At 38.0% G+C, this 19,003-nt stretch overlaps 1 long non-coding RNA gene across 1 annotated transcript in view; it reads left to right on the top strand.

Annotated features, from left to right (window-relative positions):
- Window positions 1–17,408, top strand: part of LOC133265968 (uncharacterized) — a 232,410-nt gene extending 215,002 nt beyond the window's left edge. Inside the window, exon 6 of the long non-coding RNA XR_009742206.1 lies at window positions 17,133–17,408. This is a non-coding gene — a long non-coding RNA (uncharacterized LOC133265968). The remainder of the gene's footprint in view (window positions 1–17,132) is intronic.
- The last annotated feature ends 1,595 nt before the right edge of the window (window positions 17,409–19,003 follow it).

Genomic DNA, 19,003 nt, shown 5'->3' with positions numbered 1-19,003 from the left:
GGGCACTTTTTGTAAGTTACAGAAAAGATTTGTGAGTAAAATTAATTGAGAAATTAATGGAAATCTTGAGCAATCTGAAAATTTTCTAGGAACAGAAATGGCCAGTCAATTACTAATCGCCTCTGAAATATAACCATAAAGATTGTCTTGTGACTAAATTGGCTTGTTAAAATATGCTCAGGAGTGACCATTACCATATTCTTTATATATTATGAATTAAGTTTCAGTTTTTTTAGTTTGGAAGAAATGTATGTTTAAAGAAATTAGGGAAAATGCAATGCGTTCAAAGATAATGCTATTCCCATCACTTTTATAGACTTTTTTCTCCCCCAAGTAATCTAAGGTGATGCATTTTGTTTCCTCGGTACTAAAACGCAACTGATTTTGAAAGGGAAGTGATACCAGGCAGCATTTCACAGCAATCTGGGACAGAAAGTGCGCAGCTAACAATGCCGGATCGCTTTAGGGAGACAGACTATTGTATGGCCAGAGTGAAAACAGTGCTGGGGAAAGGATCATGGTAGATTGTGTCAGCACTTTTCTCAAGGTATCTGATTTTCCTTTAAAAGTTAGTGCTTCCTTTAAAAGTTGGTCTTCCACACCTAGGATAATAGTCCTCTAAGATAACTTTAAGGTATTTGGTTCACATGTACCTTATGAAGGGTCCTTTCTGACCTCAATGTCTCACAGCCTAGCTTTTGTCATGGGTCCTGCTGAGTAACAGGATTTTCTATAGCGTCATGTGCCAAGAGTCTGCAGCTTCCTCTTCCCCCACCATATCTATATACGACTTCATACACCTTGCTGTTGTCCTTTGGGCTCGTCTTGATGACGAATTTACATGAGGTTGGCTTGTTTTTTCTTCACGCAGTGTTTAACTGTACAGAAACTGTAGTACCATTCTGTCTTCGTACTTCAGTAAAAAGGCTTCAGTAGCTTGCCTGCCAACCAGTGCAAACTTCTGTACTGGCTGGCAAGAACTGGTGGGACATGAGAACTTTATGTTGTGGGAGATGCCTCATGCAACTTTTTCTGGTCTGCTCCATATTCTGTTTTTCAGGGAGGATACTGCTGGTTTCTTTCACCATAAGCATATTGGAAGAATAGAAATTCTGGAATGAGACAGAATCAAACTAACAAGTAATTCCTCTCACAAAATCCAGTAGTAGTTATGAGGTGGGTTTTGAGCTGCTATCCTATAGCTGAGAGAAGGACAGTGACCATGGCAATTCCTGTGTGAACAGCACTTGGAGTCTCATGACCAGCTGCAATTTCGTGTTGCAGCTTTGTGGGATGAGGATACTGTGGGGGTGAGGTATAGCAGGAGCAGGAAGAGCAAGTAAGTAAATTTGAAGAGAGAGATTTGCAGGCCTTTATATGGAGCAGTTACAATCAGCTGCTTTTAAAGTACACCCCAGTTATACTGCAATTCTAAGGGAGTTGCTGTGCCTTGCATTGTGCATACCAAAATGAATGCTCTTCATCTCAAGTTCTTTTTTAAAACACCTACAGTTCAGCATAAAGCACACTGCAAAATTAATAGCATTCTGAAGTAGTTGTTCTCAACGGAAAGGGTTCAAGCAACCCTGGATGCCTATAACACCTTAAAATCTCTGTGCTGCTTGAAATGTCTCTGTAGCCTAATTTGAGCTACTCAGTTCATAAAACCTCATCTTAACACAAAATTGAATGAATAACTGAAACTGATAGTTTTAATATCACTTTTCCTGTATCTGTGGCTGCAATAAACATGTTTGCTTTGCAGTATATTTGAATTTTGCACCCATCTTCCCCCATCTTGTGCTGTTTTTCAATAGGAAGATGAGAGCTGGCAAGCATTTGGGAGCAGAGAAACAGGTTTGGGAAGCAGCTCAGTAAGAGGGAGGTTAAAGCAAAAAGTGTGCCTCCTGCGTTAGAATTTGTTACTGCAGAGACATAAAACAGCATTAGGTTTACGGCACTTTCATGCGTTAGTGAGGGACTTGGGAATGAGAGGATTAAAAGACAACAAGCAGAAGGAGAGCTGTAGCTTCTAACTCTTCCCAAAATGGTAATGAAGAGCTGGATACAGAAAAAATGAGATTTAAATTCCTCCCTGTGCAGTTTATAAGATAATACAGTTCATTATATTTAATAATAGATGTCCTTCTGTTGTATAGATTTGTAAACAAGGACTGGGTGAGCTGTGTGAATGCACACAGCTTGTAAAGCACACAGCTTGTCACTGTCTGCAGGCTGCAAGAGCTGTGCAGGGAGGGATGTGGGTGCTGGCCCAGCAGTGGCAGGGAGCCTGTGGGAGCAGGTAGGGAACGGTCATGTACAGCACTCTGTTGTTCATTCCTAGCAGTGTACAGTAAAAGTTTCCAGTGCCTTTTGCTGTGGCTTGTTGAAGAAGAGTTTTAGTGCAGTTCCTCTTCCCTTTGGCTCTTTTTTTTTGTGACAGTTTTTCTGCTTTGTCTCACTACTGAGGTCAGATTTGGATGTCTGATTTTCATTTATTTGTACTGAATCTCATAGGTGCCTTCACTCTTTAGATAGGACTGGTTGTGCAATTTACCACAGAGAGAAATGAAATCTAGGGCTTCTAGCGCACACAGGAGCACCTGAAAAACAACAGTTTTAAAGGGGATGTGACAGTGGTTATATGAACTCAGTTCTGCCTAGGGGTCTAAAAAGAACTTCTGTCTGTCTAACGGCCTTGGAGGAGAGACAAGAAAATGAATCCATATGAGCCCAGAATTGCTGTGAGTGTGTGATGCACAGATTTGTGATATAATACAGTGAGAGGATCATCAAAATAGAGTAGACGGTGGTTTTTGTTTGCCTAGAACAAAGAGATGTATATAGTGTTACTCCTGTTCCAGAAGGCTTACTCACATAGAAATAATATGCCAGTGATAGGGCTTAGATTGAAAGCATTTTAGGGATAACAAAGAAAAATTGACTCCCCGACTGTATGGGAAATAAACTGGTAGTTTCAATATAGTTCCTGGGATCTTGATGCCATACCACGAAAATTAATGTAATTTATACCAGTTGCATTTCAGCTGCCAGATTCATCAGGGAAAGTCACTCCCAAACTTAACCAGTGCCTGATCCAAAGTAGGGAGCTCTACTGAACCAGCATGGGCATGGTGTGTGGGTCGCTATGGGCAATCTCACACTACAAACTCTGACTGTGAATTTGCTTTCTATATAAAGAAAAATTGAGCTTTCAAGGCTGTCAGTCAGGCACCATTCAAAAGGAAAGACTTCATTTCAGAAAAGGAGAAAGGAACCTGTTCAGAAAAGACTGGTTTGGAGAGACAAAAAGAGCAGCCAGTTTTGTGTGTTCTCTGCTAAGCAAGAATATAGTAAATGAATCAATGGTATTGTTTTCTGTTAATTGTGGGGAAGGCAGCATTATGACATGAGTCTTAGCAAATTTTGTGTCGGTTCTTTTTTTAAAAATAAATTTTGATAATGATGGTATTCAAAAGAAATAACAAGATCATTCCCTATATTTCAAAACACCATTTTCAACTAAATCTCATTCTGGTCATAGTAGGAAAAGGGCAGAGGAAATTACAGGAATGGAAGAACTCAAGCTATCTCAAAAACTTTATATAGTATGAATCAAACTATGAAAGCTGTCTGTATCAATTTTGATAACATGGCTCTCACAGACCTGTGAAGTCTCACAGCAGAAAACAGTACTATGAAATATATGAAAGTCCAGAATTGTTACATCCAGGAGAAAAACTGTACAGCAGATTTCTCTGGAAAAAACTAAAGAAAAATTCTAACATAATCTTTCTAATTTTCTAAAGATTATAGTTTTTGCCATTTTGGTAATCTGGACAGCTGTGCTTGCAGGAGATCTGCTGTGCGTAGAATTTATAATGATAATAGTAATAATAATACCAGAATATCAGGTATAGATGTGAACAGATAGTGCTGCTGCAGCTAGAGAGAAAAATTATACTACAATGACTAACATTTTGGCTGATGTTTTCTAGAAAGCTTGTGAATCGGATAAAGATTTGAATTTTCAAAAATCATGTTACTTCAGAAATAAAGCACAAGCGATTTTCTCTTTGTTCTGTTCTCTGAATGGGAATTCCCTACATATGTTGTCCGCCCATCAGCAGGATAAGGTGCAGTATGCAGCACACAGCTCATTTCCAACTCCTTCTTTCTCAATATCAGAAAGGCAATGTTAGGCACTAAGTTTAGAGGTGCAGGCACATCCGTGAATGACCACCTATTCTGCATTCGGAAAGCTAGAAAATTCTCTGTGAAGTAGACAGCTTGAGAGCTTTTCACAGAGTTATTATGTGAAAAGGTTCCAGTTCACCGAATCTTTTTTCCCATATGCTTGAACATCTGGAATACAGAAGAGTTTTCTGTATGTGTATCTACGTAGCTGGACAAAATGTTATGCTGACTTCTACCTACTAGCAATTGGTATCTCATTTGTTCTATTTAAATGCCCAAGGGAAACACTACCGTCAGGAGCTGACAGACACCAAAGATCTACAAAGATCTGTAGAGAAGAGCTGAACAAATGCTTGAAAATAATGAAACAAAAAAAGAAAGAGAGATTTAAGAGCAAACTTGAACAGTTATAGTGTTCAAATGAAGAAAGGTTAAGAGACATGGCATTGGTAATATCCTGCTAGGCCAGTGAGACACACTAAAACCATTCTGTTCTGATTTACATATGTGTACATCCAAGAGAATTTATGGCAATCATCAAAGAATTCTAGATTTGTATTTTGAGTTGTTAAATCAACGTATGCTGCACCAATCACACTATAAAGTTCTAAACCTTAACTATTACAAGTTATTAAAACCCAGTATTTCTATCATGTTATTCACAAATAGATGCTGAAGTTGCTACCTTCCGCGGGTTTTTTAACCAATTTTCCAGTATAAAAAGGCCAGTGTATTCATTCACAGAGAATCATTAATAAGATAAAAAATACAGCACAGTATTCTTTTTTGGTGCCAGAACTGCATAGCAGTGCTCTTCACAAGAGGGTATTCCTATCTGATAAAAGATTCCACAGCTAAATTCATTCATAAAATGAAGATTGAACAATTTTCTTGTATCTCTTCTTTCTGGAAGGGTCATGACAGCCCTAATGAAGGTTAAGTAGACTGAGGAATGACTTGTAGAATACCTGTGGGAGCTCTCAGATGCATGTAGCTTATAGAAAAAGCACTGTAGCACCTACCACATGTAGGTGCCATGTCAGGGGAAAAAATCTTTCCCCAGCTCCCCAGCCATTTCAAACATAATTACTCTAAATATAATGAGTGAAGAACCTTGTGCAAGAGTTCAAGCTCGTTCTTTTCTCTCCTTCTGTTTCACTATATTTGGCTGGTTTTTTTTCGCTATCCCTTTTTAAAGTGCGATTGTATCAAGCCCTTAATAATTGAAACTGAAGCTATAGGAACACATGAGGCATGCAGTGCCCCAGGTCAGTTGGCTATGCATGAGCAGGACAGCAGACAAGAAGCCTGCTAGATGCGTGATCCAGGCTCAATCTGCATCCTTTGGTGTTAAGATCAAGGCAGTGCTAAGACTCTGACAAAGGAAAAGAAAAAACTTTGATTTGCCCCTACATCCATTCATGCACTTGGCCAAAATGAGGAAGGACATGTTGTGGATTGCAAAAGTATTTCAACAAATTTGGAGTAATCCTGTGAGAATTTATGAGGCTGGGCATGTTATATCTCTGCTGTATAGAGAATACAGTTACCTTAGTAGTGAAATGTCTGCAATACCCACAGGAAGGAAAAGAACAGCTTGAGATAGCCATCTCTTTGCAAAGACTTGAGTTAAAGGGTTACACCCAAACTATTAACTTTGCTATTTTTGCTATGGCTGTGAACCTCCAAATTTGCTTTGTCCCACAATGGAAAAGGCCCATGACAGAGATTAACGAAAACTTGACTGTGGCTGAAGGAAATTAATTAATTTATTGTGGAGAAATGGCCATCAAGGAGCCAAACTAAAATATATATTATTTGAATGTTCATGAAGAAATTAGCCTTGCCTATGTTGCCATCAAGCTGGCAAGGTGTAAGTATACTAGGCAAGCGCATGTAATGCTGCTAATCTCAGGAGCCTGTGATTATATGCTTTATTTCCACTGCCAATGTATATGGTGTTTTGTTGTTTAAATGGATTTTCTGGCCAATATACACATCTCTCAAATGGGATAACACCACCGGTGCTTGAATTCAGGTGAAGAGAGTGCATAGTTTATAGTTGTATGCAGGGTTTGGCAGTTTCTCAGCAGTTTTGACATTTCTCCATATGACAAAAGGTGTGACAGCTGGGGTGAATGCAATCTGAAAACTCAGAAAGGAAGCACGTCCAGCTAATTGCATAGCCACAATAGATGTGTCTGTTTTATGAGCTCTCTGTAGTATGTGTTCAGACCCCATCCTGAGTGCCTATCTTCAAGCTGTAAATGGAGGAGGGAGGGCCTGTTCTGTTATACATGAGTTTTTCATTAAATTAAAGACAATGTTTCTTTTGCCCAGACCAGGAGTATTTCAACCCTAGAAATTGTGGGCCCAAACTTATAAAAGACTGATGTCTATTCTTTTCACTGTTGTAAGGAAAGTCATAGACACTATACCATTATTAATCATTAGGTCAATTTGTGAAGGGAGACACACAAAACCAGTCAAAAAGGGCAGTCCAGCAGATTAAAATCACTGATGCCAAAACAAAATTCTTCGAGGTCAGATGCCAGGCAAAATAGTTACATTGGAAAGCAAAATACTATAGTACTCATAATAGCTAACAGAGAATTCAAGAGGAATCGTATGAAAAATAGGAAAGATGTTTGTAGCAGAAAATAGAAATGTAGCAAAATATGTAAAAATGAAAGCCACGTAGCACTACAACAAGAGTGAGAGTTTTAAACTCAAGTGCAGGCTCGGTGCTAACATATGGCAGTGAGAGTTAGAGCTACCCAAAGTGTAAAATCAGACACCCTAAAAAGTAGATTTATATAAAATATTCTGATTCCAGATAAATATACTTTTAACCAACATGGGGAGATGAGAAATCAAAATCAGCAGCCAGCAGCTTATCCCCATCAGTATGAAGAGTGCACTCCGTAGATGCAGTGTGTACTTCAGATACCAGGATGCAGACACTCAACCGGAGCTGGCAAATGCAAAATAACCAGTGTCACGAAGGAGCTGTGCAAGAAAAGCCCTTGTGAAGCTCATTAGCAAATAGGATGCATCAGCAATGCAGTCACAGCTCAATAGCACACTTGGAGATGGCAGCAAATGGCAGAAGTAGAGAAGGCTGGTTTCTGACCCATTCACTTACAATGACAAGGAGTTATTAAGCCAAAAACACAATCATTTAAAGTGACCACATCCTTAGGTCAAACCCATTTCTTGATTAATTCAAGTTAACGGAATCTTCTACTATAACCTGGAATTCTCTGGCAGTTGCAGATAATCAAAGCTATCTAATGGTAACTGCATCATTTGTACAACTATTTTCTACTGAGAACAGAGCTTGTCAGAAACCGCAAGATGTTTCAGTAGTATGTGGGAGAGTAGGAAAGGGCCATGGGTTCAGTGTATCCCTGTATACTTGCTACGTGTATTGTGAAATGCATTCCTTCTCATGGCTTTGAGAGACCAGCAATTTATGTGAAAAATACAAAATGTGACCTTCCCTTTTCACTGTTTTGAAAATTGGTGTATTACAAGGACTGTGCTTAGTTCCTGTGTGTTGAGGGAGAGAAAATCCTCCCATCCTCCACTTGAAGAGCTCTGCTCTAGTATGTCTTCTGCAGAGCAGGCAGTTGTGGTAGCTGTGGCAAGAGGATGGCGTATAGGGAAGACTTCAGCAGGGTGGGTGATATATACCTACTACAGGTTTGGACATCTGGTCTGTGGTTACAAAGCAAATGCCTAGGCTGTAATCACAAAAGAGAGCACTTTCTTTGAATTTGAGTGCCTTTGATCTCTGTGGTCCAATGTATTTTCAGTTTCTTAATTAGATGTACTTAAAGGTATCAGTGCAAGACTCTGTTGCCTTTAGAAGCTATGCTAAGTAATTCTGCTTTGGAAGGATTTATTCTGTGAAGTAAATAAATAAATAAACCTGACAAACACGTTTTTCAAAACTCTGAGGAACTGCACATTGCCTGCTGGCACTTCTGAATTTAGTGTGCTGCATATCAAATTGTTTCTGCTCTCCTCTCTTTGCTTCCCTTTCAAAAGCTTTTTCTATTGCAATTGGTAAAACATCTTGTGGGCAATTCCTCTGCTTGCAGCCTTGCTTGTCACATTGCTTTTCCTTCACTAATAGTATAAAGAAATAGAGGATTCCTGTATGGGATGATATGGAATAGAATCATACAATCAACTAGGTTGGAAAAGACCTTTCAGATGATCAAACCATTACCCCAGGACTGCCAAGTCCACCACTAAGCCATAACACTAAGGGCCTCATCTACAGTTTTTTAACACTTCTAGGGACGGTGATTCCACCACTGCCCTGGGCAGCCTGTTCCAATGCCTGAACACCCTCTCTGTGAAGAAACTTTTCCTAATATCCAATCTAAACCTCCCCTGGCACAGCCTGAGGCTGTTACCTCTTGTCCTATCGCTTGTTACTTGGGAGAAGAGACTGACTCCCACCTCAATACAACCTCCTTTCAGATAGTTGTAGGGAGTGAAATATAGAGGTTCTGTTGTTGCTGTTGCATATGGACAGACTTGTGTTGTCAGCTGGTTGCCACCTGTTTTCTTCTGAAAATGGAAAAGGAATTTTCTTCTTTCTTGTAAAATACATGAAATGTCTAATGAATTTTGCTCATATCTACTCATTTACATAATAAATCCTCATAGGACCACATGCTGAAATCTTAGCGAAAATTGACAGTAATCCATTAAGACTTTGTGTGTGTCTAATAGTAATGTTTTCACGATTTGGAAAGGGATGGGGAGGGGGGGATAGTGTCACATTGTGATACTAAATCCAAGAAATCCTGCAAAGTATTCACACTCAGTGACAGCTCTGTTGCATTGCTGTGTATGTTCTCAGATCAAGTCTTTCAGAACGTCTGCTTCTCAACTCTTAGGACTTGAATATTTGGTACCATTGAGTTGTTCCTCTTGCAGATGGGTTGGGCAGCATTGCTTCCATTCTTTGTACACGTGTTTCTTCTGGGGAATTCAGAGGTTGGTTGCATTGTAGAGACCAGGAGTGTGCACTAACCCCCAGTTTCGCAAAATCAGTGGGATCTCTTTTAGAGGGACTGAAGACTTGTTGATAAATTTTGAAATCTGAAGTTTTTTACTCTTCACTCTTTCACTTTTAATCTCTCAACAATGCACAAAACATGAGTAAACAGATTTGCTTCCTTCTGCTGCATCAGAATGTTACAAACTGTTTTTGCACTGTCTCAATTAATTATTTATCATATTGAGAGCTGTTAGACATTTGTGCCAGAAACACTGTTCTTACTGCTTTTATTCTTTGATCAGGGAAGTATCAAGACAACAGCATTCATATTTTGTTTCCAGTGGGACACTGAACATAATGGCACTGGTGAGCCATTTAGCCCCAAAAGAAGCTAGGGCTTAATTATAACTAAATTCAAACATTTCAGGCTTTCTGTCCTTTCTAAAATCCTTGGTTTTTCCTTTAGATCCATCAGTCAGTACTTCCTTAGGTATGTTCTATTTCTCAGCAGCTTGTCATTTATGATAATAAAATACATGGTTATGAATCTGCCTAAAGGAGGTTTTAAATAATCTGTGTACATTTTTAAATTCAGGTGAACATATAATTCTTAATGTCCTGCATATCTACATGATAAATAATTGTCATTGACTTCCCTCATTTTTAATTTCAGTGACAAAAGACTTATTGCCATACATTTGAATAGCAGAGTAACAAGGCACAGCAGAAGACAGGAGAATAAAATATCAAGTTGGATATTGAATAATTTTTTACACCTTAAATTTAACTGTAATATGTAAAATGTGATGTTTATTTATTCTCTTTAGTCAGTGGCATACTGGGAACATGGATCTGAGGGATGCCAGCCAGATAGTGCAGCCTTGAGAAAAGCTTTGAATGGGTGTATTTTTTCATGTCCAAGGAAACTGATGTTGGGAGCAGAGAGGACTGGCTCTGTCATCACTTGCCTGGGGCTGATAATGCAGGGAAGTGAGCACCCTCTGGGCAATGGTCTCTGGTGTAGGTGATTTGCATTTCAAACAGAACTGCAAGTGCTTAGCACCTTGAAGGACCAAACAGTAGCTTATGAACTGGACAAATAGACAGTTTAGTTAATAACTGATCTCAAACAAATCAAAAAAAAGCTGGAAGAAAAGCTGTGTGGCAGTGAAGGCTGAGCACAGATAGATGAAGCTTAACCATTTATAGGAGCCTCCCTCAGGACTGTGATGGATTTTAGAGGAGACCATTTGTGACCATGAAATTGGCTTCAACAAATCAAAATTATCTATAGCAAAATTTGATTTTTCATTGAAAATCTTTTTTTTTATATGAAGCATGCAATTTTTTTCCAGATAAGTGGAAAATGAACTGTCAGTTTAAGACAGAAAGCTGATTTTTTTCCACAGAAAGTAACTGCCCCTTACATTTTTTTTTTCCCTGAAACTATTATTCACCAATTAAAAAGACTGTCAATAATGAAACATAAACCAGCAATTATGCCTAATTCTCTTGTTCATTCAAATTCTGAGGGGGTGCAGCATTGTATTGACTGGGTCTGAGTCTTACACCTCTTCAAAGAACTGCTTTGAAAGAGCAGATAAGATGAGTTTGGTTCTTGTTAAGTGACTTGTTTTCATCAAGTTTCATGCCTTCTTGGGGATAAAAGGACCTGTGCTGTTTAGCTTTTTTCACTATAGTGGCTAATTCTCTGAGTTTTCCAGCCCCCCTACTCCCTGACCCCCATGAGATTCCACATCTCAACATTTATTGCAGTGAATTGATATTATTAATACTCTAACAATACAGACTAAGAAACTGGGCTTTATTGTGGCAACTAAGACAGCATATGTATCAGAGCCATTATGGTATAAACAGACTATCTCTATCTATAGGCAGGGAAACAGCCACATGTGTGAGAGTAGTTTAATCGCAGAGGTGCTTGGTAGATCAGTCTGGCTTCACTCTGGAACAAATCAGTCTTGCTCACTAAGTCACTCCATTTCCTCCCAAGAGAATCAGCACAGACTGTGACTTTAGCAGCCATCTTCTGAATTGCCAAGAAAATTATTAAATAGGTGCTCTCTGAGTGCAAGTAAATATCCTTTAGTATCCCACATTATGTAGCTACCCAGTTCTGGCCAGGTCTGTTTAATAACTTTATCAATGTTCTGGATGAGTGTATCAAGGTCACCCTCAGTAAGTCTGCAGGCAACACCAAGCTGGGCAGAAGTGTTGTTCTGCTTGGGAGTCAGAAGGGATTGCCCTCCTGTACTCAGCACTGCTGAGACCGTACCACAAATGCTGTGTTCAGTTTTGGGTCTCTCACTGCAAGAAAGACACAGAGGTGCTGGGGTCTGTCCAAAGAAGGACGAACAAGCTTGTGAGGGGTCTAGAGCACACGTCTTGAGGAGTAGCTTAGGGAATTGGGTTTTTTTTAGCCTGGAGAAAAGGAGGCTCAGAGGTGACCTTCTCACTCTCTACAACTACCTGAAAGGGGTCTGTAGCAAGGTGGGTGTTGGTCTTTTCTCCCAAGTAACACATGACAGAACAAGAGGAAATGGCCTCAAGTTGTTCCAGGGGACGTTTAGATTGGATATCAGGAAAAATTTCTTCATAGAAAGGGTTGACAGGCATTGGAACAGGCTGCCCAGGTGGAGTCACTGTCCTTGGAGGTATTTAAAAGACACATAGGTATGGTGCTGTGACATATTTAGTGGTGGACTTGGCAGTGCTACATTAATGGTTGGACTCAGTGATCTTAAAGGTCTTTTCCAACATAAACAATTCTGTGATTCTACCCTAAAGTAATTCCAACAAGGTAACCAGTTAATTACGTGTTTCTAACTAAACAGTTGTGTAATTTTAAAGTATTTTTCCCAAGGTGGTAATAAATCGCAAAGATAGATAACATTAGGCAATTAACATTTTGAAGTGTAGATGTCACCATTAAAATTGGGTACTTAGGGCATATAATAGCAGTGTCACATTTGTGACAGCATCTAAGAGATGAGACGCTTAAATGCAATGTGAAGGCTATTAATGCAGAAATGTTTTAAAATTGCCATCAGATCTCCTGTAGTCAATATTGGTGCTTCACATAAAAATTGCTTGCACTGATGATAAGGTAACTAGACTGAGCTCAGATCATTGGAAAACAATCAAACATGAATGATCATTGCCAGCTGCTGCCATTTGCAAAGTGGAGACACAAACTTAAGCTGAAACAATTCAAAGAAACTTCAAGGGGATGACCCGTCCAAGTATTGTACGATTCCTGACACTCAGTCAATGTAAACGATACCTGCTTTCTAGAGGCAATAACGGAGTTAGTTTTAATACATCCAAAGCATCTATCTATATGCAGCACACACAACCTATACTGAAAACCAGAATTATGTATCTAACTTATCCATAATTAAGAATAGCTGCACTCACTACAGACTCCTATAAAATATTATCAGACTATCTGTACTGAGTAATTGCAGTTGCTGTTAAATTTGCTCATGGTCAAGGGTGCACTGCTGCAAATGATGCCCAAGTGAAGTTCAAATTCAATGCAAAAGTGAAGTATAATTTTGGCTTTATAATACTAAATGGTTATGAATACTGTATACTTTTCTGCCCAGGAAATTTCCATGAGATCACATGGAACAGGGTGAAAATATACCCAATTCTTTCAGAAAGAAAGGAAACACCTGTTTGGGGACCAATTATGAACTTCATAAAACTATCAGTCCTAATTACTAAATAGCTACAGGATTCTCATTTAAGCAAAATTAACCATACTTGAAAACTAAACTTAGAATGTAAATGATGCAATCATTCATAATTCATTCTGCCACAGTACACAAAAGCAGAGCCTACTGTAGGCTGTTTTCAAATCTTTTGTGCAAATTTATACAGCGAATACTAGATATTAGAAAGCTATTAAGGAGAAGTAGATTTTTTTAAGAGTATTATTTTTTATCCAGTATTTTAAAACCAATCTTAAACGTGAATGCATCTGCTTTTACAGAAAGATTTAGCAGAAAACACAGTGTTATAAGCAGTCTGTCTTTAAGGAGAATGATCTACAATTGCTACTCATCAGAAATATTAGCTGCTCATTAAAAAATCTTGTATTACCATTTGCAACACCTATACTTACTTGTAACTGCTAAGTTAAATCTTAAATCTGGCAGTAGATAATATCTACTGCCCATACATTAGTGGAATCAATGATCCAAGGTAATCCAAGGATAATTTCTCAGGCAAGATAACTGAGGGCAAGACCTCAAGATCTCAAATACAGCTACAGCTCTCCTGGGGAAGAAGAGAAGGCTCTCAATATCTTGATTTGCAGGTCTCAGCCTATTTGCAGGCTAGAATGACCACACAAATTAGTTGTTCAGGCTGAGGCTGAGGTTTGCTGCTGTTACCCTTATCAATGGAAACTCGTTATGACAACTGAATATCAATTCGTTACATGTCATCCTTACGTGAAATTGCTTTTGCACTCAAATAAATACCACCCTATGAATGCATAAATACCACACAGAAAGTTGGTTAGGTAGTACAATACATTCCAAAGCAGCAGTTCTATAGTTTATAGTGTTATTCACTTATCACATGTAAAGTTGAGCTGGAGCTGAGAAGTTTAATGCCTATGGTATTTCTGTGTACCAGTACTAAATACTGTGTAAGCCACTAGGAATCCTGTGAGTAGCTTGGGAAAGAATTTGCAGTAAAAAATGTCAATCAAATTTAGCCCATCTTTATGTTTGCAAATTGCTTGAACAGATTGTGAGATCTTCTTATTTGTTTGCCATCAGTTATTCTTTATCAAATATTATGGTGAGGAAAACTGAGCATACTGATTGATCAAGAATTGTTTGCTGATGCTGTAAATATATCTATAAATATAATGTACTCCTGTACGTGTAATAATTTCATATGCCATCTGTGCGATCCGTCACTTCAGAAAATGTTATTAAATTCCCTGTGCTTTAACCTTTTTTCAACACAAAATATTACATTTCTCCAAAATCACTTTTCACAGACATTCTTAGCAATAAAACTGTTTTTTGTGTGGATTCTACACTCTCTAACCACCTGGAGTCTGTCTGTTTATCTCCCAGTGACAGTGTCCGATGCAGTGTTGATCACATCCATGGTGGGCTGGCAGTCTCAGTGGCCCATATGTATATGCCACTCACAATGATGACTAGATACATACTATCCTGAAAAATTTCTTAGTCATTAAAGCTGATCTAGTACCTTCTGTTTACTCTTGTTTTCTCCTGAGTTTTAGTCTGATAATATCAGGTATTGATCCGTCTTTGTATTCACACTGGTAAATCATATTAAACAGGGCCTTCTTGTCCCTGTATGAGTACATCTTTGGTTGAAGATAGATGGTAAAGGAAGCTCCAGATTGCAGTAAACTATGGATTCTTGTCCCTCTTGTCATATTGAATACCTATATATCCACCCATGCTTTTAATGAAAGTAAGGTTTGGGAAGAGTTGAACTCCCTGGAGGGTGTGCTGAGATTTTTAATTTAACTCTGATTACTTCAATGAGCACAATGCGTTTACATTTTCAGGGCGGAAAAAGCAATGCTTAAATGAAACTTAATCTCATATTTTGAAAATCGGCAAACGATTTGAACCCTGTTACTGGACACTTTAATTTTCATTAAAGAATAATGTCATGAAAAAACAGCAAGCCACAGTATTCCTTCATAACTTGAAAATATAACATTACAGATAATCGAATGTAATTGTCCAGAGGTTCAAGGAAGTGTTTCCACAGACAATAATTTATATAACAAGAAAGAAAACCCTATTGTCCACTTAGAGGGTTAAAGGTGAGGAAGTGGGAATATAAAGTATGCTATGCAATCAAATTCTTGTCATAACTGCATTTGGTTTTGTGTTTTCTGTGCAAAAGCCACATAAAATCATATGTACCAAGACTAGCATTTAAAGAGATCTTCCTGCACGTGTATTAGAAAACATCAAAAGCTACCTAAAAGTTCAAGCATTCAGCATGTTTAACTGTTTATGAGTTGTTTATTAATATTTTATTCACTATTGCTTTAAAGAGCAGGAAAAATGCCAATTTGGAGAAAGTAACTGATCTTTGTTCAGTGATTTCACATATAAGCTTCATAAAATTATGAAACATGCTGGTTGCTGTGGTACACATGGTATAGATGGGGAAGTAACCACACGCATTGCATTCTCTTGCATGAAGAATATTCTTCCTTCTGGATCCTTTTGAGTTTGTCCAACTTCTTTCTTCTACAGACTTAATTTCCTATGTTTACTCTTTCTTACTCAGTAGCATTCTGTGCATCCAGCAATTGAATCACTCCCTTTTTGAACGTGGACAACTTTGTAATGCACTTTTTAAATTATCTGTTGCATTTGCAGCAGTTGAACTGTGACATATTCTGTAAGACTGTGAAAAAATAGTGCTATTTCTGCCAGCAGGAATTGTTTCATGAATGCAAAAGCTCATTACATACAGAGCTCAAATTCAGGCTGTACAGGGTATTTTTACCACCTCATATATAATATACTATACATCATAATCTCTCCCTAATTTTTGTCTTACTCTACAGGATACATACACTTTTGTGAACCATTGGTAATAATAATAACCAAAACAAATAGTGGCTGTTATTTTGACTGTGAGTGGTCTAAAATGTCAGATAAGTCTAAGAGCCTGTGCTGTTTGTGTAGGCTCTGAAACAAATTCTCAGTGAAGGGGGTACAGCTGAAGTTTCTGAAAATTATCAAGTCATTTGTGTGACTGGCCCACTAAAATCTGATGGTAGTCTAGGAGCTATAAAGTTGGCAGAAAAAAATCAAAGAGGATGGCATGAAATAGTAAGGATATTTAAATGCATAGACAACTCAGAAGAGAAGAACCTGGGAATGTTACAGATAAATGAATTAGCTAGGAACATCCAAAGGCAAAGCTTTGGCAACATGCATGGATCATCAAATCCAACTAAGGAAGAAATGAACACAGCACAGAACTGAAGAATAAAACTAAGGATTGTGTGAGTGAATCAGTTTGGGAGAAAAATTCTGAAAGTCACATGCAAACAGTAACAAGAGTTACTACTGATGTTCCTGATAGTTTTCTATTAAAAAGACAGTTTGCCCAAAATTGAGAATTTCTGTTTTTTACCTGAAACTTTTAGTGTGTACAAATAGAAGAATCCAAACATTTCTATTTCAAAAAGGGAAAATGTTTCACTGGTGGAAAATATGATCAGGACCAAAACAAAATACAGCATGTGAATGAAAATTCATCATCAGATGAGGATACTGGCAGTGTATCCAGCAGTGTAGAGCTGCTGGGGAAGCCTGATTCTTTTCTATAAATGTGTAAATAGATGTATAAATACCTAGCACTAAAATTCATGGATGAGCTGAAGACTGGGAGAACAGCAACAATGAAGACAGGATTAGAACCACAGAATCACAGAATGGTTCACATAAAAATAGCCTGCAGAACTTCTTTAAAGAAGTGGTTTGAGACGGTCAGATGCAAAGTTACTCATCCTGAGGTGCAGAAAGCTGGCTGAAACACGTACAAGACCTAATCTTTAGAAGACAACAAATGTATATATCGTTCAGGCCAAAGTGTGCCTTGGAGATAATCCAAACAGGCTGCAAATGAGCCAGCTCTCACTGTGTATACTAGAACTATGGCCAAAGAGTCCTAAACAGTCTAATTTATCCTGCCAAGAAGTTTGGTAAAAGCTAGCTGGAGTACCTTTGTGAAGCCCTGTGGTTTGTGATACTGATGTACTCATGTATTTGTAGATATGACTAGAAGAGATATATTTTTAATGATGGCTTGGTTGTTTACTAGGCTTTCTTAAAGTTCTGCACTTAGTCTTCTCTTCCTCCAGGCAAGAAGATTGAAATTGATAATTTTCATCTTCAGAAATCTACCCCAGTTTTCTGCTTCTGCCAAGACTGTACAAGGCCTAGAATCTGTACCGGCATTGTGGGTAACTATTGTTTTCTCTGTGCATTTATCCCTTTGCTTTGTACATATAAAGTAGTCCACATGCAGACAGAGAAAAGGCTAACTTTTAGCAATGTAGCCTAAAATATAGCTGCTCCTGTTTTCTCTGATCTGTGTGTATGCTTAGAGTAGGACTGTTGGCCTCCAGATACAATGCTAGTATTTGGATTGCTGGATTGCTTGGATGCTAGAACCATCCAAGTTCTAATTCAGGGCTTCTGTCATCTAACTTGTCCAGGTGTAAGTGTTGCACCTAACACAGTAGATATCTTTGTTCTGAGATCTTTGCTTCCACTTCTTTCATGGTTTCTATCAGATAATATTAATGTTTGATGTCTTTATTTAGATCACATGAGTCAGCTCATGTCTGTGCTCATTTGAGTTTGCAGTAACACCTGTAGAACAAAACATGTTTGTAGGCTCATTTGCCTTTCAAATATCTCTCAGTTCTTACATGTATCAGATTCTTTTTTTTGTATTTGCCTCTTGAGAGATGCTTTTAGTGTCTAGTTCAGCAGTGTAGCTGACTTGTCCACTGTAATGGAGTGTTCTCCTTTAAAAGTTTGAGAATAGAGAATTTTCCAGTGTTCACTATCTTGTGGAATTCTGGCAAGAATCTTTTAAACTACCTTCATGTCTAGTCAGGTTTTATTCTAAAACTGGTCATATATCATCATTTACTATTTGGATTATTATTAAGTGGCACTGTCTTTTAAAACAAGACAGAATAGTTAGTTGCCCTTTTACTGGTATTTTATACCCTGAATATGAAATAAATTTTGGCTTCCACTTTTGAACCCTTTTTTAATCTGAACTATTATCACAATAACAAGCCATTGTGTGTCATTATCTGCTTGGAAACAATTCTGCTATTAATGTCTAGTTGCATTCTGCAATCTGAAGCAGTTTCATGTGCATTCACTGAGCGTGATTCTCTAGGACTCTGAGTTTGGTATAATCACAATAATATGTCATGACAACTTTGCTTAAGGGTATATTTAAGGGTATATTATGGTAGTTACAAGTAAATAAAATGTACATTAGGAAAGAATCAGACCTTTCAACTCTCTTTGAAAAACTTTCTTGTATTCCATTTTTTACAGATATTCTGTCTTCTGCTTACTTTACATATTTGGGCCAATGTTTCAACTTTAAGAGCTACACAGTTCACATTTTTTTTAATTAAAGATGAAACTTGCAAGCATTATTCTGTAAAAAAAATATAAAAATAAAAATCCATTCTATCAAAGCGCGTTGAGGTTCACTTATATGTTGCCTAGTCGAAGGTGGAATTTTTAAAACGTAAATATTTTCCTACCGTGACAAGGGGTGACATTTGAGACACTGAGATGGCCACTGTCACTAGAAGGTTCAAGATTAGTTATTTCCTGATGCCAACAAGGAGAAGTAATGAGGGAATAGATATTTAAATTACAGACCTATAATTCTGCCATCCTCACTTAAAAGTATGGGGATACTAAAATTCTCTACTTAGAGATAAGATTGCCTGTGGTGCACCTGTTTCCTGGTTAAAGTAGAGGAGGTTTGGATTGCTGCAGGTTACTATTAAGACAAAATGGGTTCTAAAGCAATGCAAACCCAATGTCAGCTAATTTCTTCAGGTAAAAGATCACATCAAGCACAACAATCAATTAATTGCAAAGAAATTTGGGTGGCAGGACAGAGACACAAAGCCTGAACCAGTGTATCTGCAGTAGAGAGAAAGAAAAAATTTCCTTACAGATGAAGAGT

Source organism: Pezoporus flaviventris, unplaced genomic scaffold (assembly GCF_033815535.1).
Source record: "Pezoporus flaviventris isolate CSIRO_AGI_PZ_B2104156 unplaced genomic scaffold, CSIRO_AGI_Pfla_v1 ptg000006l, whole genome shotgun sequence".
In the NCBI taxonomy this organism is placed as follows: Eukaryota; Metazoa; Chordata; class Aves; order Psittaciformes; family Psittacidae; genus Pezoporus; species Pezoporus flaviventris.
The sequence above is the reverse complement of the archived record's forward strand: the minus strand, read 5'-3'. Positions and strand labels throughout refer to the sequence as shown.